General features: G+C 39.9%; 1 protein-coding gene across 1 annotated transcript in view; it reads left to right on the forward strand.

Annotated features, from left to right (window-relative positions):
- LOC140692910 (uncharacterized) overlaps positions 1–22493 on the forward strand; it is a 91703-nt gene that overhangs the window by 32998 nt on the left and 36212 nt on the right. Inside the window, exons 12-13 of the mRNA XM_072957119.1 lie at positions 3001–3110; positions 4452–4575. The gene's annotated coding sequence lies outside the window, so the exon portion shown is untranslated. The remainder of the gene's footprint in view (positions 1–3000; positions 3111–4451; positions 4576–22493) is intronic.

Raw genomic sequence — 22493 nt, forward strand, 5'->3', positions numbered from 1 at the left:
CCCTTCTGTCAATCTGCCTTTCTTACTCCAGCACCATAACTTACATATTGTAAAAATTTATTTAATAATTGGCAGTCTGAATTTTTTTTCATTCTTTTCTTCCATCCCAAATTTTCTTGTCTAGTATTATGATTTTATTATTCCTGAAGAATTCCAAAATATTTTGTTCAAGTTAAAAAAAAAATCAGATTGGAGTTGTCATGGGAGTTTTCAGTAAGTTTTGCATTATTCTGTTGAGAACTTACATCTTTACAAAACTGCTTTCCTCCATGCAATTTGTTGATGTCTCTACATTCCCACCTCTTACTTTACCCCTCAGTACAGCCCTGAAGTTTCTCCATTTAGAACATGGGCATTATTTTTTAACTTATTCCAGATTATTGTTTATGTTTTTGTCAATTTTGTAAGTGAAAATTTTTTGCTATTATATTTTTAAACGCTTAAAACTGAAATTTAGAAAGGAAGATTCGGTTTGTAAATACTCACTTTGTATTTTGTCATTTAAAATTGTAAGTATTAAGTAGTTGTTCCAGAATCCTTTCTTTTTTGTTTTTAAAAATTTGTGTCGAAGATTCTCAAAATGTTTATAGCTAAGTAGTATAGGTGGGGAGACAGATGGAGAGAGGTAGTGTGGCTCATGTACAAACTGTGAGCAGTTTCATGGCTGCCTTTAGGCTGGAGAAACCACAGAAGAGCCCAGGTTAGACAAGGAATGGCTTTGTATGCACTTGAAAGCCAGCTTTCCTGCCTGTATGGTGAAGCCTGGTGGGCGTGGCAGGTAGATGATCAAGGTCTGATCAAGGTCATTTGCTGCACAGAGCGCTGTGTCTGTGAGAAATGGTGACCATTGCCATGGCAAATGCTTGGTGCCAGGAACAATGCAGGGGAGCTGGGGAGCCTGTGTTAAGGATTTTCCAGTCCTGGGAGTGGGAAGATCAGACTGCATTCAGATCTGAGTTTGAATTAATCCTCTTTAGTTTACTGGACCTCTGACTTTTGTCAAGTTATGCATCCTGTTTGAACTCCTGCTTTGTTGTCTCTCAAAACAGAAGAATTACAGCCTGCTGCTAGAGTGTTTGATCAGGGTAAATGATTTGTGTCTATAAGATGCCACGTACAGTCACAAGCTCAGTGAGCAATGAGCTGTCCCCTCTTCTCCTGCAACTCAGTGCTCGATAAGTCATCAGCAGAAAGCGAGTCCCTAATTTGTATGTGGTGCAAGGAAGAACAAAACTAACGTCTTGCCTTTCCCTGGCAGTATTCTTACTTCTTTGCTTCATGTACCTCTTTCCTCCTTCACTCTCCCCTTTCACCTCCTCCACCAAGAGCCCGAGACTCTCTCAGAACACTAGATTCAAATTATTTAAATGTTGGCTCATTCCCATGAAATGACAGTGACTTAAAAAAACTGTACACATCCCAGAATTCATTGTATTTGATTTACACACACACACACGTGCACACACACACACACACACATCAGGCTACCTCCCATTTACTGAGGGAGAAGGGCCACTTTTTCTGAGTTTTCATTTACTCAGCGTGAGAGCAGTCTCTTAAGCAGAATTTCACCTGGCTTCGTGCATGGTTTTTTAAATTGGATTTCTGCTTTTTGTCCATAAAAATATTCTCCTATTAGAAGACAGGAAGTGGAGACATAGATATTCTGCTGAGATATTGGTGTTATCATATTTGAGTTTTAATGGACATAAGGCGGCCTAGAGTCATACATTATTATGGATGAGAATCCATGATGATGTAACTTGGACAAGAATCTGGGTCTCCTGCCATCGTGTCCATGCGGGTGAAGAGGCAACTGGGTGGGGGATGGCAGGGAACCTTCTTGCTTGAGTTCCAGGTTCTTGTTAGTTTTCATTGCTCAGCTGCCTTTAGTTTATGTCCATGAGGCCTCTCATGGGAAGGTCACTATGTCCTGAGAGACTGAGTTACTAATCAGCAGAAAGCTCTGGACCCACTCATATTTTCCAGAGTTTTTCTGCTGACCTGCTGACACTTTATATAAATGAGACCTAACAAACTACTGGATATAAAATCCTTATTGTTATCATTTGCCCTCGAGTTCCATAGGAATGTGGTGCTGTCTCAGGCTGTCTAAGGCTAGATCTGAACAAAGATAGGGTGATAGGCTCTGCTGCTGGACCCTCCCCAGTCGAATGGGATTTCCACCTTAGTTTTTAGAATCAGGCAGATGAGTTCAAATCTTGTCTTTACCAGTTATTAGCTTTGTGACCTTGGGGAAATAACTACTTTTTTGGTTCCAATTTTCTTTATCTGTAAATAAGTTCAGTATTTATTTTAGGGTTTTTGTTTTAGAATTGAATGTGCTAATTCCCTAATTTATTCCTCAAATACTGATCACATGGTTCTATGCTGGTGCCTTAGTAGTTGATTGCTAAGGGACTCAACAGTGAGAATGGGGATGGGGCCCCCTGGATCATACAGCTTATATTCCAGGATATGCTTGTAAAAGACAAGATTGCAGTGGATTTTTAGTAAATGTCCATTCCTTTCCTAATCCCCATTGATTGTGTATATATCTTTATACTAATATATGAACAATTTTTTTTGCAGTTTAAATTTCTTTGTAGTATATAAAGAATGTAGCTATAACAAAAATACGTGAAATAAAATGACTTGACTTTTATTTTCCTTTCAATAAGCAAAACAAAATAAAATAGAAAAGAAAAGAAAAAGTATTGAAGGAGTAGAAATAATTTTATTTCCGTGGAATCAACTCCCTATGTTAGGTTTTTCCATTGTGTTGTTCAACATCATATAAAATTGACAGGTTGTGACTTCAGTGTTGATAGCTAGGTGAGTATAGTTTCTTTTTGTGGTTGTCTTTGATGAATTATTTGCACTAGATCATAAATGATGTGCATGTTACATATTGGAAACGAGGAAACATTGGAGACATACTACCTCCAATGCAGTCATTTTGTTACCGAGTCCAAACTCGTTCTGCTCGCCGCATGACAGGCCAATAAACCGGGAGATGAGGTGTTGGAGCAAGGAATAGTGACTTCACTTGCAATGCTGGCAGACCCAGAAGACGGCAGACTGATGTCCTGGAGAACTATCTTCCCCAAGTAAGAATTCAGTCTCCTTTTATACTAAAAACGGGGGGTGTTGTGGTTGGTTGTTGCATACTTCTTGCTTTATGAATTGTTTGTCCTTTGAATCCACTGTTCTTGCAGCTGTCCATGTGGATCAAATCATGGTACCCCTGTAAAACCTCCAAAAAAACAAAGGCTATTCTCTATTATGCAACTTGCCATCTCTACAGAAGTGCAGATGAGCTAACATTTTTAAAGATCAGGGCCAGGAGAATAGGCTTTCCTGCAGATTTCAGGCTAAAGGCAACTTTCTTTTTCAAATGGTGCAGAGCTACCAAGTCTGAGCCTAGGAAACAGGGCACAGGTTTAAACTCAAAGGAACAGATTTAACATAGGGTAAAAACTGTTACATTTTATTACAATTCCGTTTCCAGCTTCATAGATAATATTAGTAAGAAATACGAGCAATTTTGTATTTTTGCTTCTTAATAACCGATAAGTGTACCAACTATATTTTGTGAGCAGGGATGCTGTGCAGGCATTGGGGTGACAGCAAACTCTTGTAGGGGGTGGCCGACCCTGCAACATCTCTGATGCCCCGTGAGTGTTGGTGAGGGTCCCCGTAGCCAGGGGCTCTCTTCAGGAACCAGCATATGGGCATTGACCTCTGGAGACCTCTTTTTCGGCTGCAGGAATTTTTTCAGATATTGAGATTGAAAAATCACTCCAGCTGGGAATAATTAGGGAAAAAAAAGAAAAGGAAAAGGGTTTGGAGTAGAGTAGAAGAGTAGGACTTAAGGTCACGGAGCCTGAGTGCTTGGCAGCGGGGCCTCGGGAGAGAGGGGAGCAGAGGTGGGGAGGGGCCTGGCTCCGGAACCAGCTCCTGTAATTGTCCCTGCACGCAAGCCACATAGCTTTAAATTGGCCTGGGCCACCTCTCTGGGCTGGATATCACCCTGGGCAGAACCGTGGTATCTGTAAAGTAAAATGACTTCACAACTATTGCACAGAGCTGCAGGTGTAAGAGAGCCTAAGCCTGTCTCAGAGTGCAGGGGACAAGCGGAAAGGAATGGCAAAATTTCCACTGACAATTGAAATTTTGTTAAATAGCCTGCTACAGTTGTTTGCATCACTTGAATGAATGCAGGCATATTTCTGTGGGCATTTATAGGTTCACTGAACCCCACCAGCCCCTCTTGCCCCCATCGGAGATGGGCTTTCTCAAGCACAGTGCCCCTCCTGCTTGGGTGGAAAACGCTGCTGGTCCTTGCCTGGGGCCGGGCTGCTGCAGGGCACTGAATCCCCGAGGCACGGCCTGTGAGACACGACAGGAACATCTCTGCTCTTGACTGGGTGCCTCCGTTTCCCCTGCAGTGTAAAAATGCCGGTGACTGAGTTAGAAGCATGCTTCCAAGCTGTCCATGTCCTTGGCATCCAGAAGCGGAGCCTGGAAGCTTTCGAATTTATCCAGAATGCGGTTTACATTCACCTTCAGCAGGTGAGTGTATGTCCTTACACAAGTGGAGGAATTACTGCAGTTTTCCTGGAACTTTCTCACTACAAGTCCATTTGATTTTTCTGTGCTAGGATTCAGTATGGCCTGCTAAAAACTCTGGAGTGAGATCTTGAAACCCTGATGAAGAGCATTATTTATTTCATTTCTCTATATGATACTCTTTTAATTTTAAAATTCAGAATTTTTGGTTGTTTCAAAAATTTTTTGGGGGGGTTGGAGAATCATGTTTACTCTTACCATCTTTGCAACCTGTTGCTTTGTGCCTCTCACCTGTCTTCTGTCACTTGTGAGGCGGTTCCATTTGTGACCCTGTCCGGGTTGTTCATGTTATAAAACATAAAGCCTGTAAAAGTACAGTCCCTTTTCCTCCGAAGACATTCCACAAATACTCCTTTAACCTGGGTGTGGTTTTAAGAAGACAGAATCTTTAGAACATGTCCTTGCAGGTTGCTAGTGCAAAATCCCAAAATCAATAGTCTAGCTCAACATCTAAAATCTTTCTAATTTACCTTGGAATTGTATGGATAAGTGAAGCAGTTTGCTAAGAACTCAGACCAGGTTTAGAATACAGGTTGGTGTAGCTCAGCAGGTCCTCCCAAGCTGATGCTCTGCCAGAGGGCGGGGCCGAGGGGAGAGGGCGGGTCCTGCCCTCCCTGAGGTGACAATTTCATGGCAAAGACTTTCACCTGGTGAAGAACTTGGAGTTTCTTCTAAGAAGAGTGGGTCTTAAAAGAGTCCAAAGAGCGCGGGAGTGGCACAGTCCCATTTGTCTCAAGTAGGGGAGAGCGGCTGTGGGGCCACTTAGGAGACTCGTGAGTCCAGGTGGGCAGTGTTGGTGGCTTCCACTTGAGCGGTGGGACGGTCAGTGTTTAAAAGCGAACATATTGAAGGCATGTTTAGATGGTAAAAAGGAAAGGATGAAGGCTGGCTGTGAATGCAGGATGGAGTAAGGCCCAGGTTTCTGGGTGGATTAATGAGGTAAATGATGGTCCTTCTGTGCTCTGAGGAGGGAAAGCTGCAGAGGGAGTTCTGCGGAAAACTGATGAGTTCAGCTGTGGGTAAAGTGAAAGGTTGTTAGATGTGTGATCTGGGAGCTCAGGTGAGAGCCAGTAGTGAGTAGGGGGAGGTGAGAGGGACTTTCAAATAATTTTGTATTGTGAACATACAAATAAGTATGAGTAATGACACATTTAACACCTCTATATTCTGGATTTAAAGCCCAGTAACATTTTGCTATACTGACTGCAGAGGTTCTTAATATTTTTTAATAGAAATAAGTAGAAACAAAATAGTGGAGTTAGTGAGCATCTTAGAGTAGATGTGTGTCCTTGTATGTATTTTTATACCTCATCTGTTTATAACCATAATCTACAAAAAGTTATCTTGCTTAGCATAAGAGTTAAACACAGGGACGTGACACACATTGTTGGGGGTTGAAGCTGATCTTCTCGGGCAAATTATGGACCCTCTCTTTGCCTTAGTTGCATCGTCTGTGACTGCCCCAGGGCCCCTCATCACAGCTGATTTCCTAGAGTAGATGTTGGGAGGGAGGCTGCTGAAGGGAGTAAGAGGTGGCAACTGCTAGGGATATTGAAGAGAGACAAAAACAGATTAAAGCCGATAAACTGAGTACAAATACCCTCTAAATAGAAGGAATCCCGCAGTGTTTTGAGCCGCTTATCATAAGGGAAAGAAAATCACGTGGATCCAAAGCTCTTGAGCATATGAGTATTGTGGGTGGGAGGGTGTCATTATAAAAGTGTTGAGAAAAGGCCTCTTTGTTTTCCTTGACATTACCAGTAAGGATGGGGAGCAGAAGCGAAACCCTCTGCTTCACAGTTGAAGGTGCTGTTTTGTGCGAAACTGACCAAAGTTTGGAAACCAGTCATCAGCGATGCTGGCAAATGAAGAGGCTTCTGGATTGGGTGGGGCACTTGCTGTGACTTACAGGTGACCTGCTGGCTGGGGGCTGTGTGGCGGGCAGTAGTTTTGCAGGGTAGCCCGGGCATAATCCCTAGCTCTGATGCTGCTGGTCTGATTAACAGACCTGGGCGCACACTGTCCTAATGGGGCAGCTCGGGATGTGGCCCTGCCGTGCTGAGAGCGAGAAGAGGGCTCCCCTGAGGAGGTGTCCCTGCGGAGAGTGGAAACGTACTCCTGCAGGGGAGGAAGAGCCTCTGAGCAGCGGGCCGGATGCACAGGCAAGACCAGCATGAGCACTGATGTTTCCGGGAGCCGGAAGTCATACAGTGGCCCAAACGGCCTTGTTCCTGAGAGACTGGAGGAAATAGATGCTGAAAAGGCAGGCTAGGGTCAGACCCTGTGGTGGGTTATGAGTGACAGGAGAGGATTGTTCAGGCAGGCATGAGACAACCCTGTGGGCGTCCCAGCTGGGGCGTCACGCCGAAGGGAAGAGCAGAGTTATAGACTTTGCCACTTATTAGCTGTGTGACTTTGAGCAATATCACCCCACCTCTCTCTATATATATCTTCATCTGTAAAGTGACACAGTGACAAGGTCGTGTCATCAGAAGTATTAGCTTAGCTCTGATCCTCTTTGTCGACTCCTGTCAGTGCTTCCCTGCAAGGTTCTGCAACCGCTGCTTTTACCCTGAGACGGGAGGGCATAGAGGGACACTGTAATACCCGAGGGCAGGAAGGGGTTGCTTTAAAATCAGACATGTAACAGCCTGCATCTGCAGACCTGCAGGCAGTTTGGTTGACGGTCCTTGAGAGGACTTTGGAGGCCTTAGCGTCGTCTTAAGTCTTGTTTCCCCTTGGGGACCGGATTTGCCTTTGGGGATTGATGTTGAAGATTTGAGCTTCTGCAAAGCTGTTTTCAGAGATGTGTATATACGTAAAATACCATATAAAATAAAATGATTTATTTAACGTGTGCGAATTTGTAGCTGTTAGGAACAACTCTGTTGGCCTGGTCTCCACGGAGGACACCAAGGGTCAGCAGAGCGTGCAGGAGGGCAGGCAGCCTGCAGTGCTTCTGCGGGGTGTTCTCCCCAGCAGGGCGCTCTGCTGAGTTGAGTCTTCTCCGAGTTTTGTTGCCAGAGGAGCAGACAGCAAATTAATGAGTTCTAGAGGGATTGTATAATGACAGGAAGAAATAGGAACCCGGAGATTTTCCGGACTAAAACACGCTTTGGTTCCTGATTCAGTGTGTTCCATTACAGAATTGATGAGTTGTGTCTATTCTGGAACGTCATTGAAATAAACGTTCAGCCTATATGTTAAGGGCTTTGTTTTATTTGGCTGGAGGACTCGAGCCGGGATGACAGCCTCTCAGATCACTCTGAGGGACTGCTCCCAAGAGGTAGGGGAGGAGCTAGGATATATAGAAGCTTACAACAAAGACCAGGTAATTGGAACAATAAAATATTGCTTGTTATCTAAAGAAAACCAGATATCTCAAGTTCAAGTATTTAGTGGTTTTCTATGTATGGTGGGAAGCAAACATTTGGGTCATTGAATTCATTCCTTTGGCAAGCCCCTGGCTATCTAGGGCCAGTATCCTGTCCTTTCTTACTCTGAGTCTGCTCAGAGGGCACCACTGTGAGTGGCTGAGAGGCCGGGCTGTAGGCATGTACTCGCTGGGGGTTGGCAGCAGCCGCTGATGACTCGGATTCAGCATTCTTTGTTTACTGTCATGGTTGCAGTATTTTCATGCACATTGTAGTATTTTCATTCACAGTGCTCCCACTTGGTCCTAAATTTGACCAATATTTTGAGAGACATTTCATGACCAATTTTGTCCCACGGTGCTAGGATGGCTCATTCCTAGTTCAGGTGAAGAATCTTCTAAGTTGCCATTCAAGGTGTAAGTTTTTTTTTGTCAGGCCCTGTTGATACTAAAAGTTCTCTGGATCACCTGTCTTACTAGTCTATTATGATACAGAAAGTGTTTACCCATCTTTGCTCATTCCCATACCTAGAATCACACTATTATGTTTATTTTATTCAGGGTTATAAATTTTATCTGTTTCTTCAAGATGTTTAGCCATCATCAATCTTGTGGGCCTAGTTACACATTGGGAAATGTAATAGACAACAATTTTATAAAATAGACAGGATATAAGTAATACAGCTAGTAACGTTAATAAAGTCACGAGTAAGAATTTAATAGTCGAGAAGTTGTATTTTTGGGTTAAAATTTTGCTTGTGTTTCTGAGTTTGATCCTATGAGAAAGTTCATATTTATGGTCAGGGTCAGAGCAGGTATTAATTGGCCAGTTGAAATCTCCCACCTTGTAAGATCAACAGTGGCCTAAACAGAACTATAAATTCTTTTTAGAATAACGTTTCTGAGGGCTACCTATTTAGAGCCTTGGAGTAGGGAAACCCACCAAGGTAACACAGAAGTACTAGACATAGGTAATTTATCATAAACTTAACAAGTGGAGTAGATCATAATCAAAGGTTGAAGAAATTATCAAAGTAATTGGTATACAGTCCTGGTCCGGTGTCTTGGGTCAGCTGTCTAGCTCAGATGTCGTCTTCTTCTCATCCTGGTCTGGTAGCTTTTTCTCCATTTGGGCATTGTTTTAAGGTGAGCAGCACTCGATAGGCCAGTGCACTGCAGGGGATGTTTCAGATAGGAAATGAATCCGAGACTCCGTTTCCTTCAGCTTTGGTGTGTATGGTCTGGTAAAGAGTTCCTGAAAAAGGGTCCTTCCATTCAGGTTGGAGACAGTTCTTTAAGTCATGCCTGTTGCAGTATGTATAATCCCCTGGCTGCAGGTCATGGGGCATTGGAACTTTACCCAAGGATAGATTTCTGAGCTTCAGAAACAAACCTAGAGTATCCTTTTCATAATTCAATTAAACCGTACAGTAATGTGACATAACAGCAAGGAATGATCTGGGAAGTGTCTTAGTAAATATGGACCTCAATTAACAAAACTAGAATTTAATATCCACTAAAATATAATTTATTTTCTCTCTTAAGTTACCCTCAGTTTTCTCAAATATAGCCAAATCAAGATTAATTTTTTACAAGTTAAGTCTGATTATTTGATCATGTAGGCTTTTTTAAATTGGCTGTGTTGGAAGTTTTAATACGGAGTCTCAGGGTAGAATGTTAAGGTTTGCTAAGGCCAAGAAAGACACGTCAAGGCTTTTCATGGGTTTCTGCCTTACAGATTTAGGTAAATTCTTTTCTCTTTAAAATCCTTAAAATATCTTTATACTCCTATATCTGTTAGGAGATGATCTCCCTAATTTGTTTGATAGAGCCACTGGGGACCTAAGTGTTTTTAGTCTCTTGAGGGATCAGATAGAGAGAAAAGATAAGTGTTCCAAGTGTGATTACATAGGTATAATTTATCAAATTGCTGTGAACCATAACTAGCTTAAGGAGAAGAGATTCTTTACGTCTGGGAAACAGGTTAAAAGCCAGTAGTATTTCAAACAATATCAAAAATTATAACCATATTCAGCAGGTTAATCAGTCCCATGTAACTAATTCTTTTAATGAGAGTTTTCATTAGAACTTTAAAATGTCTTACCCAGTTTAGTTCAGTGCTATAGTGTGAAATTTATTAGGAATCAGTAAATCTCCTTGAAGAGAAAGCATTTTGCAAAACCATCAGAAGAAAACAATTAACTCTCTATAAATGACAAAAGATTTAAAAGCATGGTTAAACACCGTTACACTATAATCAATAAAGAAATCTGTTCACTATACCCATAATTATCACTGGTAACATTTCAGATATACCAGAATTTTAGGGAGTCCATATAATTTCTACAATATCTATATTAATAATATTGTCTCATTCAATATAACCTTAGAAGTTTTATGATTCATTTGACAATTCCATGTTATTTAAAATGCCAAATGAAACTTTATAGTTAAAAATCTCTCTTTGGGATGTTTCAGGGGCCTTCTGTAGCATCCCAAACTTAACTGGAGATTAAAAGAATTTTAATTAATTAAATTAATTTTTATTTAATTAATTAGAATTTTATATTTGGGGAGCTTTTTGAAAGATTTCAGAACACTTGATCAGATAAACATATAGATCACTGTAATGTAGTACTAATTCATTAACAAGAAAATATGTCAAATGTAAAGGCAGAACAGATCAGCTAAGTGGTATAAGAAGTTTTACAATCTGTTACTGAAGGTGGATTAATATTTTAAGAAAATTGTTTCCTCTCACCAGAGAGAAAACCAAGTCTAATCTTGTTCCAGCTAACTTCTAAGATTCATTTACGTTGCCCAATTTAATTCTAAACTTAGCCAATTCTGACCACGTACAAAACTTTCCTCAGGGTTCCTTTTCCACAAGCCTTCCACAGCTTTCTATACTTATATTAGTGTGTCCCTTATTTTGTCTTCCATTCAGAGGTAACCAGCTTCAGGAGAAAGTCACTATTTTTCATTAACAAAGTATTATTCCATTCTTACATCTTCCTTTACGCATTTATATTACTTTCCTAGGATACTGAGATCATTCCCTTACTAATAGAGACTATATCAGTGTGGCACCAACCATTTATTAATATTTCTATATACCTTTAGTTTCACTGTAAGAGGAAGTTAAATGTTAAGTAATTCGTATTTCAATGTTATTTTATCTGAAAATGGCATAGCTATTTAATAAAATCTTGTCATTTAACTTAATTTAGCACAACACTAGAATTTAAAGATACCAAACACTTAGAGATTATCTTAAACATACATTTTAAAAATATATTTTAAATATTTACCCAAAGCTCTCATCTCATTTGCATTTAATTTACTTAAAATTTTACCACAGCACATTACTTTTATTTTTTTTTTGACAAATCTGCAACAGATATAACAGGATCTTATTTGACTTTCATTAAACCTAGGTACAGTAAAGGTATTATACATAATATTGATGACTTTAAAGATGTCTATATTAATTAGAACATACTTAAACTAAACAATATCAAATATTATCTTAATATTGAATATTTTCCATTTCACATGACGCTGAAAGTCAATTTGTTCAGTTGTTATTTTAAAAATACTTAATGTTTAAGCTCTTATATTTTTACATCAATTAAGCAGAGCTCTATGACTTTGAATTTTTTTTCTTTAGCAGTAGAAATATCTCACTTCTATAATTTGTACACAGGCTTATAATCAGAAAAAAGCTAGAGATCTCATAGCTTCACTTTAAAACTTACTTATAAGATAGGTATAATAATAGTTGGAGTAAGCTGAATTTGCTTGCTCAAATCATTAAGGCTTACTATTTATGAAACAGACAGTTAAAATTTCTTCACAATGTCTGAAGGACCCTTCAGAGTTCTGAGTTCTAATATGCCAAAAATTTCTTGGCCTTAAGGTTTATTTCGTTGAGCTAATTAGACTCAGTCCTAGGTCACTGTTTGTTGTATTTATATTTCTGATGTGCAAGACAAAGACACTGTCTTCCAGGTCCCCAGAGAACTGCTCTCTCACCCAGGCCGTATTTTATCTCCTTAAATGGCATTTTTGTATCAGTGAGAAGAGCTGTAAACAAAGAATTCCATGTTTTAAAACTTTAAGGCTTACTTAAATATGTCTTCCAAAACTTGCATAAGGCATTTAGTAAGATCTCTTTTCCTTGTGTTATAAGTTAAACCCAGGGTAAACCTGTATTTTCTTATTAGCCACTCAAATTAGTTTTTAGTTTTACATTATATTGGACGGCTTATGTAACTATATTGGTTTATTTTAATTTGTTCAATTAATATTTTCAGAGGGACAGATATGTGCCTAGCCTTATAATACCAAGAAGGGGAAGTGTTTTTCCTCTTAAACATATGTATCCCACAACACAAGCAAAAGTTTTGTATAAAGACCATTTAAATATACCAATTTCACAAACTTTTATCTCAATTTTATTAAATCTTATACCTTTAATTTTTATATTTATTAAGTTTAATCAATAATTCTTATTTCTTGAAGGAGTGCCAGAAACCTTTTTTTGTGTGTGTGTGCATTGTATATAATTTTATAGAAGTCTCTAGGATGCCCAAGATTCAGCCAAAGAGCTTAGGCACTTCTCAGTTTTTAATTTCATTAATTGGTCTGTTATCCCAATTATTGATCAAGTATTTCAGTCTATATATACATATATTTCAAACTGTGGTAAGTAAAATGGGCTTGTTTGAACTTTAATCTTGGGGGGGAGTAGGTGAACTCCTTGGCCCTTTTTTTTTTAACTTTACGTTGTGTAGTATCAAAACCCTGTATGTAAATCCAAAAATGTCCATTTTATTTATTTGATTCAAAATAACCATATAAAAATATTTATCCTTTTGGGATAAGCCACTTATTTTTTTTTGACATTTTTACAATCATTTTTCCAGTTATTCAACCTAATTAACATTAATTATTCTAAGTTTTTATTAGCATATCTAGAAACATTTATCAGAAAGGAAAACACAAATGTAGCTTTTCAAACCAGTTTTATTTTTTTAACTAAGTTCTTAGGTTAACCATTAGATATATTTTTCTACATTTAAACTTGATTTTAATAGAAACCATAAAAAAACTGTTTATAATGAGATCTCTTTAAACTTTCACCAATTAAAAAGTTTTTCCAAATTAAAAAATCCATCATATGGCCGTCAATTTATATACAAATATAATATATATATAGTGATTTTAAACCAATAAGATGAAGAGGCACTTCCACATGAGAGTCGGGGTGTTGCCTAAATAAAATTCAAAGGTTTACTCTCCAAAAGCTAAAAGCCTTTGTGGTCCAGGCTGATGCAGCAAAGTTTAAGTTGGCAAAATATCTGAAAATTGGTACAATCAAAGAATTGCTTAGAATCCCAATTTATTTGCGTGGCCACCATATGTACACAATACTTGAAACTTTTGTATGGTGGAGTCCAAGGTTTCCTTTAAAAAATAAACTAAACATACATATACATACATACACACACTTAAAACACCCAGAGAAAGATAAAACATTTACATTTCAAGGACACAGGAAGAGAAATCCAAGTTACCCCTAAAGGGGATTTTGTTTTTATAAGTTCAGAATTCCAAAAAATGTTTTTATCAGGCCTGGTTAGTTATTTTCAGAGTGAGTTTTTTTTTTTTTCTTATTCCCAATTAATGTTGTAAATTTTGTATGTACATAAACCTGGCTGGGGTAATAGTTGGAGACTGGCAATCTGTCATTTCTTTTTCTTTTCTTTTCTGTTCTTTATTTTTTTTTTTTGAAAGTTCTATTCCCCATTGTAAGGTCGGGTTCTCAGAATAAATTTGCTAGTAAGATTTCCCACAGGGACAACTCTGTGTCATGAAGTCTTTGTGTCTACCACTCCTGGAAGATTCTCTGTCACCCGAGAAAGCTGTTACCAGCCAGGAGGATGGTCCGAATTTTGGAGTTGAAAGTTTCCTCATAAGAGTTTTACTTTTATCCTGAAAAATTCAATGGAGGTAACCAAATTGAGGAAAATATTAGACCAGACTCTTACCTAACCACTCAGTCCTGAACCCAGTGTCTTTCAACTTGGACTCACTCAGGATGTCTCCACTGGGTGAGTATTTTCCTCATATGTTTCCACCAGCCCCACTTTGGACATATCCTCAAGGTGGATATTTCCTGTTATCTTTCAACCAGGCCCCACTCAATATGTCTCCACTGGGTGGGTAATTCACCTCAGTTTCTTTCAACTGGAGGGCCACGTACCTGGATACACCGCCAGATAAAACTTAGGATCATCAACCAATATGTGAGATCCGAGAACCTAGAGAGACTCACCCAAATTCATCTGGACTCCCCGAGGAGGTGGATGGGCACAAAGGGCCACTGCTGGTACCAAGGCTCCGGTTACTTGGAGAGTTCAGGTGGAGAGAAATCTGCTGTGGTGCTTCATGGTGTCCAAAACTGTTGACTGAAATACATGTGCAGCCTAAAAGTTAAGAGTTATGTTTCATTTGGCGGGAGGACTCGAGCTAGGATGACAGCCTGTCAGAACTCTCTGAGGGACTGCTCCCAAGAGGTTGAGGCAGAGCTAGGATATATAGGAGCTTTACAACAAAGACCAGGTTGTTGGAACAATAAAAGATTGCTTGTTATCTAAAGAAAGCCAGGTATCTCAAGTTCAAGAATTTAGTACTTTTGTATGTGTGAGAGGAAGCAAATATTTGGACTCACTGAATTCATTTTTTAGACAAGCACCTAGCTATCTCGGGCCAGTAGCCTGTCCTTTCTTATTCTGAGTCTGCTCAGATGACACCATTGTGAGTTGCTGTAGCAGCTGAGCTGCAGGCCTGTCCTAGCTGGGGGGTGGCGGCAGCCTTTAATGACTTGGTTTCAGTATTCTTTGTTTACTGTCATGGTTGCAGTATTCTCATTCACATTGTAGTATTTTCGTTCACAGACTGATTATGGATAATCTGCAACCTTGGAAAGCAACCGAGATGGAATTACTGCAGGTACCTTCTGCTTTAATAAGCCGTGTGCAAACATAAACAGGGAGGAAGCATACACTTGGATTTGGAGGTGTAGGAAAGGGATCCTGCACATTGCAGGAGAACGCAATGCAGAATTCCTTACGTCCACCTTTCTTTACTGTAGTGGTTTCTGAGAACAGTTTATGGTAATTAACCAACATTGACAAACTGCACAAATTGCATTTAAGAGCTGGCCGGCTGAAACTTGTGTATTGGAGAGGTGGAATTCAAAGGCAAGTGGTCAGGTGGATTGGAGAGAGATGGAGCCAAGGCCTGGGCCCAGATTCCGGTTTAAATTGCCATTTCTTCACCATAGGGCCTTGGAATAGAATTCAAAATCTCTTAACCTGTTGGTGAATCTGTGAAATGGGCATAATATTCGTTTCACCCTGGGATTGTTGTAAGATCTAAAGGGTATTATAGCACACATGAAGCACTTAACCCACTGGCACTTAGCAGTGTTCACTGTGTGGGGCCGCCCCGCTTAGCATGTGTCAGAGCCGTAAAGGCAGCATTTGTCTGTTGAGGATGCACTTGCAGCCCCTTGGCTAGGTTATGAATTTGGTGATTTCCTATAATCCTTGTAATTCTATGTGCCATGGACAGTTATTTTCATGGACAGATGAGGAATCTCATGGTAAAAAGACTGTATAATTTGCCCAAAATCAGACCATAATTTTGGGTGCAGAGGCCTCGGTTCAGCATGGGCCCCTGGGCCTTCTGCCCTCTCTGTTCAGCACCAGAGCCAGATATGGAGTCGGCTGTTTCCCTGCCCAGAATATCCGGCAGGCCGCAAGACACATCTGGCCCTGTGCTGCTTGAGCAAAAACTCCGAAGGAGAGACAGTTACAAAAGGGATAAACATAAAAACAGACGACAGCAAATTGTGATCAGCTCTGAGAAGGAAAGGAACATGTCTCGCCGTGCAGAGCTGGAAGCTTTCCCGTCTGGGCTGCTCTGGGGGTGTTCATCTCAGCTAAACAAGTTCTGCTGCTGCACCAAGGCAGGAAGGCAGGGCGCGTGTGGCCAGGTAGACAGGGCCTCGTTGATCGTACTCATTCCCCATTAAGCGACAGTTCTCTCGGGCACTTAACTAATAAACAGATGTTGGCCATAATCATCACGCACTTTGCTTGGTAGTTTTATTGGCCCCAGCATTGAGATGAGGTCATTGAAGCTGGGGAGTTTGCTGCATGCCCGTGATTACCTTGCAAATACCCCGACTGTTCTTTCAATCTAGACTGGTGTGGCTGTCATGTCCCAGCCCTGTGAATGGCATCGTGTAGCTTCTCCCAAGTGGCCCAAATGACTGACATTGATATGCTTAATTCGTTGGAAATAGTATGTGACAATAATAGAAAAAGGTAGTAAGAAATTGTTTGGAAAACTGGAAAAAACCTTTTCTTCCCCAGCTGGGGGAGCGTAACCTGTATCACTCACCCTACTCACTGCCTGTCACCTCCTCCCCGCCGACTCCGTGTTCATAAGCCACACTGAGTCTTGGGAGAACATTTTGCCTCATGACACTTTTGACTAGGACCTGCAACTTCTTTGTCCCTGGTTAACTCTCTCTTCAAAGCCTTTCAGCTTTTTTGCAGGCTCCTCCACTCAGATGTAAGAATAGCCTCTTTAAACTTCTTGATGCAGCTCCTTAATGAAGATCTTGTGATGGAAACCTAGCCAAAACTGGGATGTATGCATATAGTGGCTGCAAACTCAGCACTTTGTTAGTTCAGAATCAGAGGGGTGAGTGACTCAGGAAATGCTTTTTTAAGGTAACAAGGGGAAAGTGAAAGGACGCTTGCTGTGTAAGAAAGAAACATCTCAATCACAGCCAGTAAGGCACCTGTGTTCAGGATGGGGTGTGGCGAGTGCAGAGTTTTCACAAAGAAAATAGTGGTGTGATGGGAGCGAGGACAGTTGGGTACTTTATTGGGGAGGAAAAAAAGTGGGCTGAACATTTCCTTGTTGAACAAGAGGATTGTGACATGATGTGCTTGTATTTTGGAGAGAAGGGTTTTGTGGGGACAAGCCTAGGAGTACGCTGTATGTCTGGGGAGTCAGCACAACAGAGAAACACAGAGAACCGGGCAGACCCCAAGACCCATGCTGGGGGAGAGACTGCCCACCAATTGGAGCCCTGGAGGCTGCTTCTGTCCCTTAGCTGTGGCCTCAGACCTCCCTTCACAGCCCAGTCCTGTTGATACAAGAATAAAAAACGTTGGGCATGAGAAGGGCTGTGTCCCAGGCTTTCATTGAGCCCCTGGGATGTGCCCCACCAGATTTTGTTCCTTAACTTCATGCAGTAAAGAATTCAAGAGCAAGCCAGTGTTGAGTAAAGGTAGATTTATTCAGAGAGATACATAGATAGGCAAGAGAAACTTCACGAGGTGTGGGGGTTTGATGCTCATATTAGAAGTAGGTACACACTCCACACATTGTGGGCCTTCCCCAAAGAGGGAGAGAGAGTGGTGACCGCGAGGTGGCGCTGTGTTGCTTGTTTTCTTGGGCTTGGTGGTTTCATATGCTAATAAGTAGAAGGACCAGCCTTAGGGCAAGGGGCTAGGATTCCCAGGGAGTTGGCCATTTCCCACCCTTTGACCTTTTGTGGCTAGCATTGGGACTGCCATGGTGCCTGGGGCATGTTATTCACCAAGTTACTATTACAATGGATGTTTACTGAAGCTCAAGATCTGCTAGAAGTTAAATCTCTTCATCCTGAGCCTCAAGGCCTATTGGGGTTTGAATCCTTTAACATTTTGATGTTAATTGCTGTGGCCTTCCTTGAATGGCTGTGCTCTTCCCCCTTCCATCCTGTCTCACTGTGATGACACAGAGACAGCAAAGGTCGGGCCCTACCTGTGCTCCTGCATTTAAAGGTGGGAGGTGTGAGGTGGGCTTATGATGACCCTGAATGGTAAGAAAAATGTTTCAGATTTTCCTACGTGAGACATGGGGACCTGACAGCAACCTCCGCAGATTTATCTCACGGGCTTTATCGCTTGTGTTGTTATAGAAACAACAGGCAAGCCAAGAAACAAGTATAACTCACAAGGTTGTAGTACTGAGATTTATTTAGCTGGCACGCTCAGAGGGGCTTCATTTCCAAAGCTCTGAGCACCTCCAAGACGTGCACATGAGGTTTTATAGGGTTAATTACAAGTATGGGGCTATTAGCCAATAAGGCTCAAACAACAAAAAGCAAGGAATCAGTACACTGAAGCTTATCAATTTGGAACAGATCCCGTTACTGACAATTGTTGTCCTTGGATTTACGTGTTAGATTATTAGCCCATTAAACTGACACTAAACTTCAGGTTTACCAGGTAGCTCAGCAAAACTTAGATCAGTAAACCGACACTTATCACACTTAGATTTGTGACTTAGCTTGTTAGCCCAGCTGGGGTTTTCCTTCACAGTGTCACTTCTATTTTTTATTTTTCTTTTTATCTTTTTTTAAGTATTTAACCCAAATTTAATATCAGGGTTTTTTGGGAAAGAAATTTCTCTTTATCTTTTCTTTGGGGTTCTTTTGGGGGGGAGGTAATTAGATGTATTTATCTGTTAGTGGAGGCCCTGGGGCTTGAACCCAGGACCCCGTGCACGCTAAGCACATGCTCTACCACCCGCCCCATCATCATTTTCTTTTTGCTTTAGCTGCCAAGAATCTTACAGCTGAATTTGTAGTCGGCCTTTAACACTTGCCCTGACTTCATGGAATCCATTTTTATGAGTTTATCTCCCCCTGGTTTCATTTAAGTATTGAATCTCCATTTTCTCTTCACTCGGTTTTGCATTTTTGTTGTTATGGTTGTTAAGCTGTGTTTAACAGAATTGTTTAAATTCTCTTTTAGCAAGAGGCTGAATGTAAATAAATATGTAAGCAAACAGCACAATTAAATGCTTTTATACATTCTGAGCTGTTTAGTAGTAACTTAAAAACCGAATTGAATATTAAAGTGATAGCATTTTAAAAATATTTTTTAATTTTTCATAAAAATATAGCTGATTTAAAATATGATATTAGTTTCAGGTGTACAATAGATGCTCCATTTATAGTTACTGTAAAACATTGTCTGTATTCCCTGTGTTGTAAGATACATCCCTCTAGCGTGTTTACATTACATGTTGCAGTTTGTATAAGAAAGTTGGGTAACGCAGAGTCTGGAACGTGGCTGTGTATGACTCAGGTTCACGCTCACCCTGCCTGTCAGAGCTCAGGCCTTCACTCCTTTCTGCAGGGGAGCGAGTGGAGGCAGCTCTCATCAGCGCTGTCACCACCCTCTGAGTGGCAGTGACAGCAGTGACTGTGTGTGGACGTGCAAATTGTTTTTCCAAGAGCTTTATATGCATTTCTGCATTTAATAATTGAAGCCCTCCTGTGAGGAAGCATTTTTAATGCATAATACATTTTATTTTGATATTGATAGATTTCAAACCTCTGGAAAATTTACAGTAGTACAATAAACGCTTAGATACAGTTCACCTTATAGGGCACTATTTGGCTTTCTGTGTCTGGCTTATTTTAGCATAAAATTTCAAGGTTCATCCATATTGTAGCCTGAATCAGTACTTTATTCTTTTTGTTTGATAATATCCTTTTCCATTTTTTTTGGTTTTAGTCTATTTAAAAATATTTTCATTGAAGTCTAGTCAGTTTATAATGTTGTGTCAGTTTCTTGTCTACAGCACAAGACTTCAGTTAAAAAGGAACATACCTGCATTCATTTTCATACTGTTTTTAAACATAAGTTACAATAAGATATTAAATATATTCTCCTGTGCTATACAGTATAAACTTGCTGTTTATTCTTTACATACTCAGTAACTGCAAATCTTGAACTCCCAATTTATTCCTTCCCACACCCTCCCCCCTCTGGTAACCACAGTTTGTTTTCTGTGACTCTGTGTCTGTTTCTGTTCTGTAGATAAGTTTATTTTTTTGTTTCTTTCTTTTTTTTTTTTAGATTCCACATGTCAGCAATCTCATGTGGTATTTTCGTTTCTCTTTCTGGCTTACTTCACTTAGAATGACATTCTCCATGTCCATTGATGTTGCTGCAAATGGCATTATTTTATTATTATTTTATGGCTGAATAGTAGTCTATAGGACAAATATGCTACAACCTCTTTATCCAGCCATCTGTCAGTGGACATTTCGGTTGTTTCCATGTCTTGCTATTGTAAATAGTGCTGCTGTGAACATTGGGGTGTAGGTGTCTTTTTGAATTAGGGTTCCTTCTGGATATATGCCCAGGAGTGGGATTGCTGGGTCATCTGGGAGGTCAAGGTTTTGTCTTTTGATGAACCTCTATACATTTTTCCACAATGGCTCCACCAAACTGCATTCCCACCACAGTGTAGGAGGGTTCCCAATTCTCCGCAGCCTCTCCAGTATTTATTGTCTGTGAACTTCTCAATGATGGCTATTCTGACTGGTGAGAGGTGATATTTGATTGCAGTTTTGATTTGCATTTCTCTGATAATGATATTGAACATTTTTTCATGTGCCTACTGGCCATTTGTGCGTCTTCATTGGAGAAATGTTTCTTTAGGACTTCTACCATTTTTTGAATTGAATTGTTTGTTTTCCTTTCTTATTAAGTGTAAAAGCTGTTTACATATTCTGGGAATTAAGCCCCTAGCAGTTTCATTTATTGCAAATATTTTCTCCCATTCCATAGGTTGGTTGTCTTTTTGTTTTGCTTACTGTTTCCTTAGCTGTGCAAAAGTTTGTAAGTTTAATTAGATCCCTCTTGTATATTTTTGGTTGTTTTTCTATTGCTTGAGTAGACTGCTCTAGGAAAACATTGCTGAGATGTATGTCACATGTTTTGCCTATGGTTGCTTCTAAGAGGTTTATAGTGTCTTGTCTATATGTTTAATTCTTTAACACATTTTGAATTCATTTTTGTGTATGCTGTGAGGGAGTAGTCTAACTTCATTGATTTACATGCAGCTGTGCAGTTTTCCCTGCACCATTTGCTGAAGAGGCTGTCTTTACTCCATTGTATGTTCTCACCTCCTTTGTCAAAGTTTGAATGACCAAAAGTTTGTGGGCCTATTCTTGGTAAATGTGTTTATCCGTTCATTGATGGATGGATATTGTTAGTAACTTTTGGCTACTCTGAATGATACTGCTATGAATATTGATGTGAAATTTTTATGAGAATATGTTTTCATTCTGTTGGCTGTACAGTTGGCCCTCCATATCTGTAGTTTCCACTACATGGATCCAGATGGCTGATTGTAAAGGGACTCGAACATCCTTGGATTATGGTATCCAGGGTGTGGGGTTCCTGAAACCAACCCCCCAAGGGTATTGAGGGATGACTCTACATATAGGAGTGGAATTGCTGAGCCATATAACTCTAAGCTTTTGAGGAAATACCAGGCTTCTCCAAAGAAGTTACACAATTGTCCCTTTCCCCTGGCCGCATATGAGGTTTCTCTGCCTCCTGAATGACATTTGTTATTGTCCGTGATTTGGTAATAACCATCCTAGTGGGTGTAAAATGAGATCTCATTTTGATTTTGATTTGTCTAGTGATGTTGAGCATCTTTTCATATGCTTATTGGCCATTTGTATATGTATCTAAATTCATGGTAAATTTAAAAATTGGGTCTGTTTTATTGTATTGTTCAGTTGTAAGAATTCGTTATATATCCTGGATGCTACTCTCTTATTAGATACATGTTTTGCAAAATTGTTCTTCTATTCTGCACATTGTCTTTCACTATATTTTTTTAAAGATTAAAACAATTTCTTTACAGGGGAGGTAGTTAGATGTAATGATTTATTTTATTTTTCTTGCTAAGCAAGCACTCTCTGACTTGAGATACCCATTTCCCCTGTCATTTCACTTTCTTGATGATGTCCTTTGTAAGAAAAGGGTTTTAATTTTGATGAAGTCCAGTTTATCTGCTTTTTTCTTCTATCACTTGTGCTCTTGGTATTGTATCCAGGAAACCAAAGCCTATCCTAGGACCACAAAGATTTATACTGTGTCTTCTTTTAGAAAGTTTATAGGTTTAATTTTTACATTTCTGTCTGTGATCTACTTTGTTTTAATTTTTATTTGTTATATAAAATATGGGTGTTCAGATTCCAGATTGATTCTTTTGCCTGCAGACACCCAGCTGTCCCTGCACAATTTGTTGAATAGACTATTCTTTCAATGGGGTGTTTTTGGCCCCCTAGTGGAAAACTGTCTGTAAATGTAAGTTTTTCCCCGTGGGTTTTTATTGTGTCTCATAGATTTATTTATCCAAACTTATGCCAGCAACATACTGACTTATTACTATAGCATTTTAGTACCTTTTAAAGTGAGTCCTCCAACTTTACTCTTCTTTTGCAAGGTTGTTTTGGCTATCCTGGGCCCCTTGCACGTCCATATTAATTTTGGGATCAGTTTTTCAATTTTTGCAAAGAAGTCAGCTGGAATTTTGATAG

Source organism: Vicugna pacos, unplaced genomic scaffold (genome assembly GCF_048564905.1).
Source record: "Vicugna pacos unplaced genomic scaffold, VicPac4 scaffold_19, whole genome shotgun sequence".
NCBI classification, from domain to species: domain Eukaryota; kingdom Metazoa; phylum Chordata; class Mammalia; order Artiodactyla; family Camelidae; genus Vicugna; species Vicugna pacos.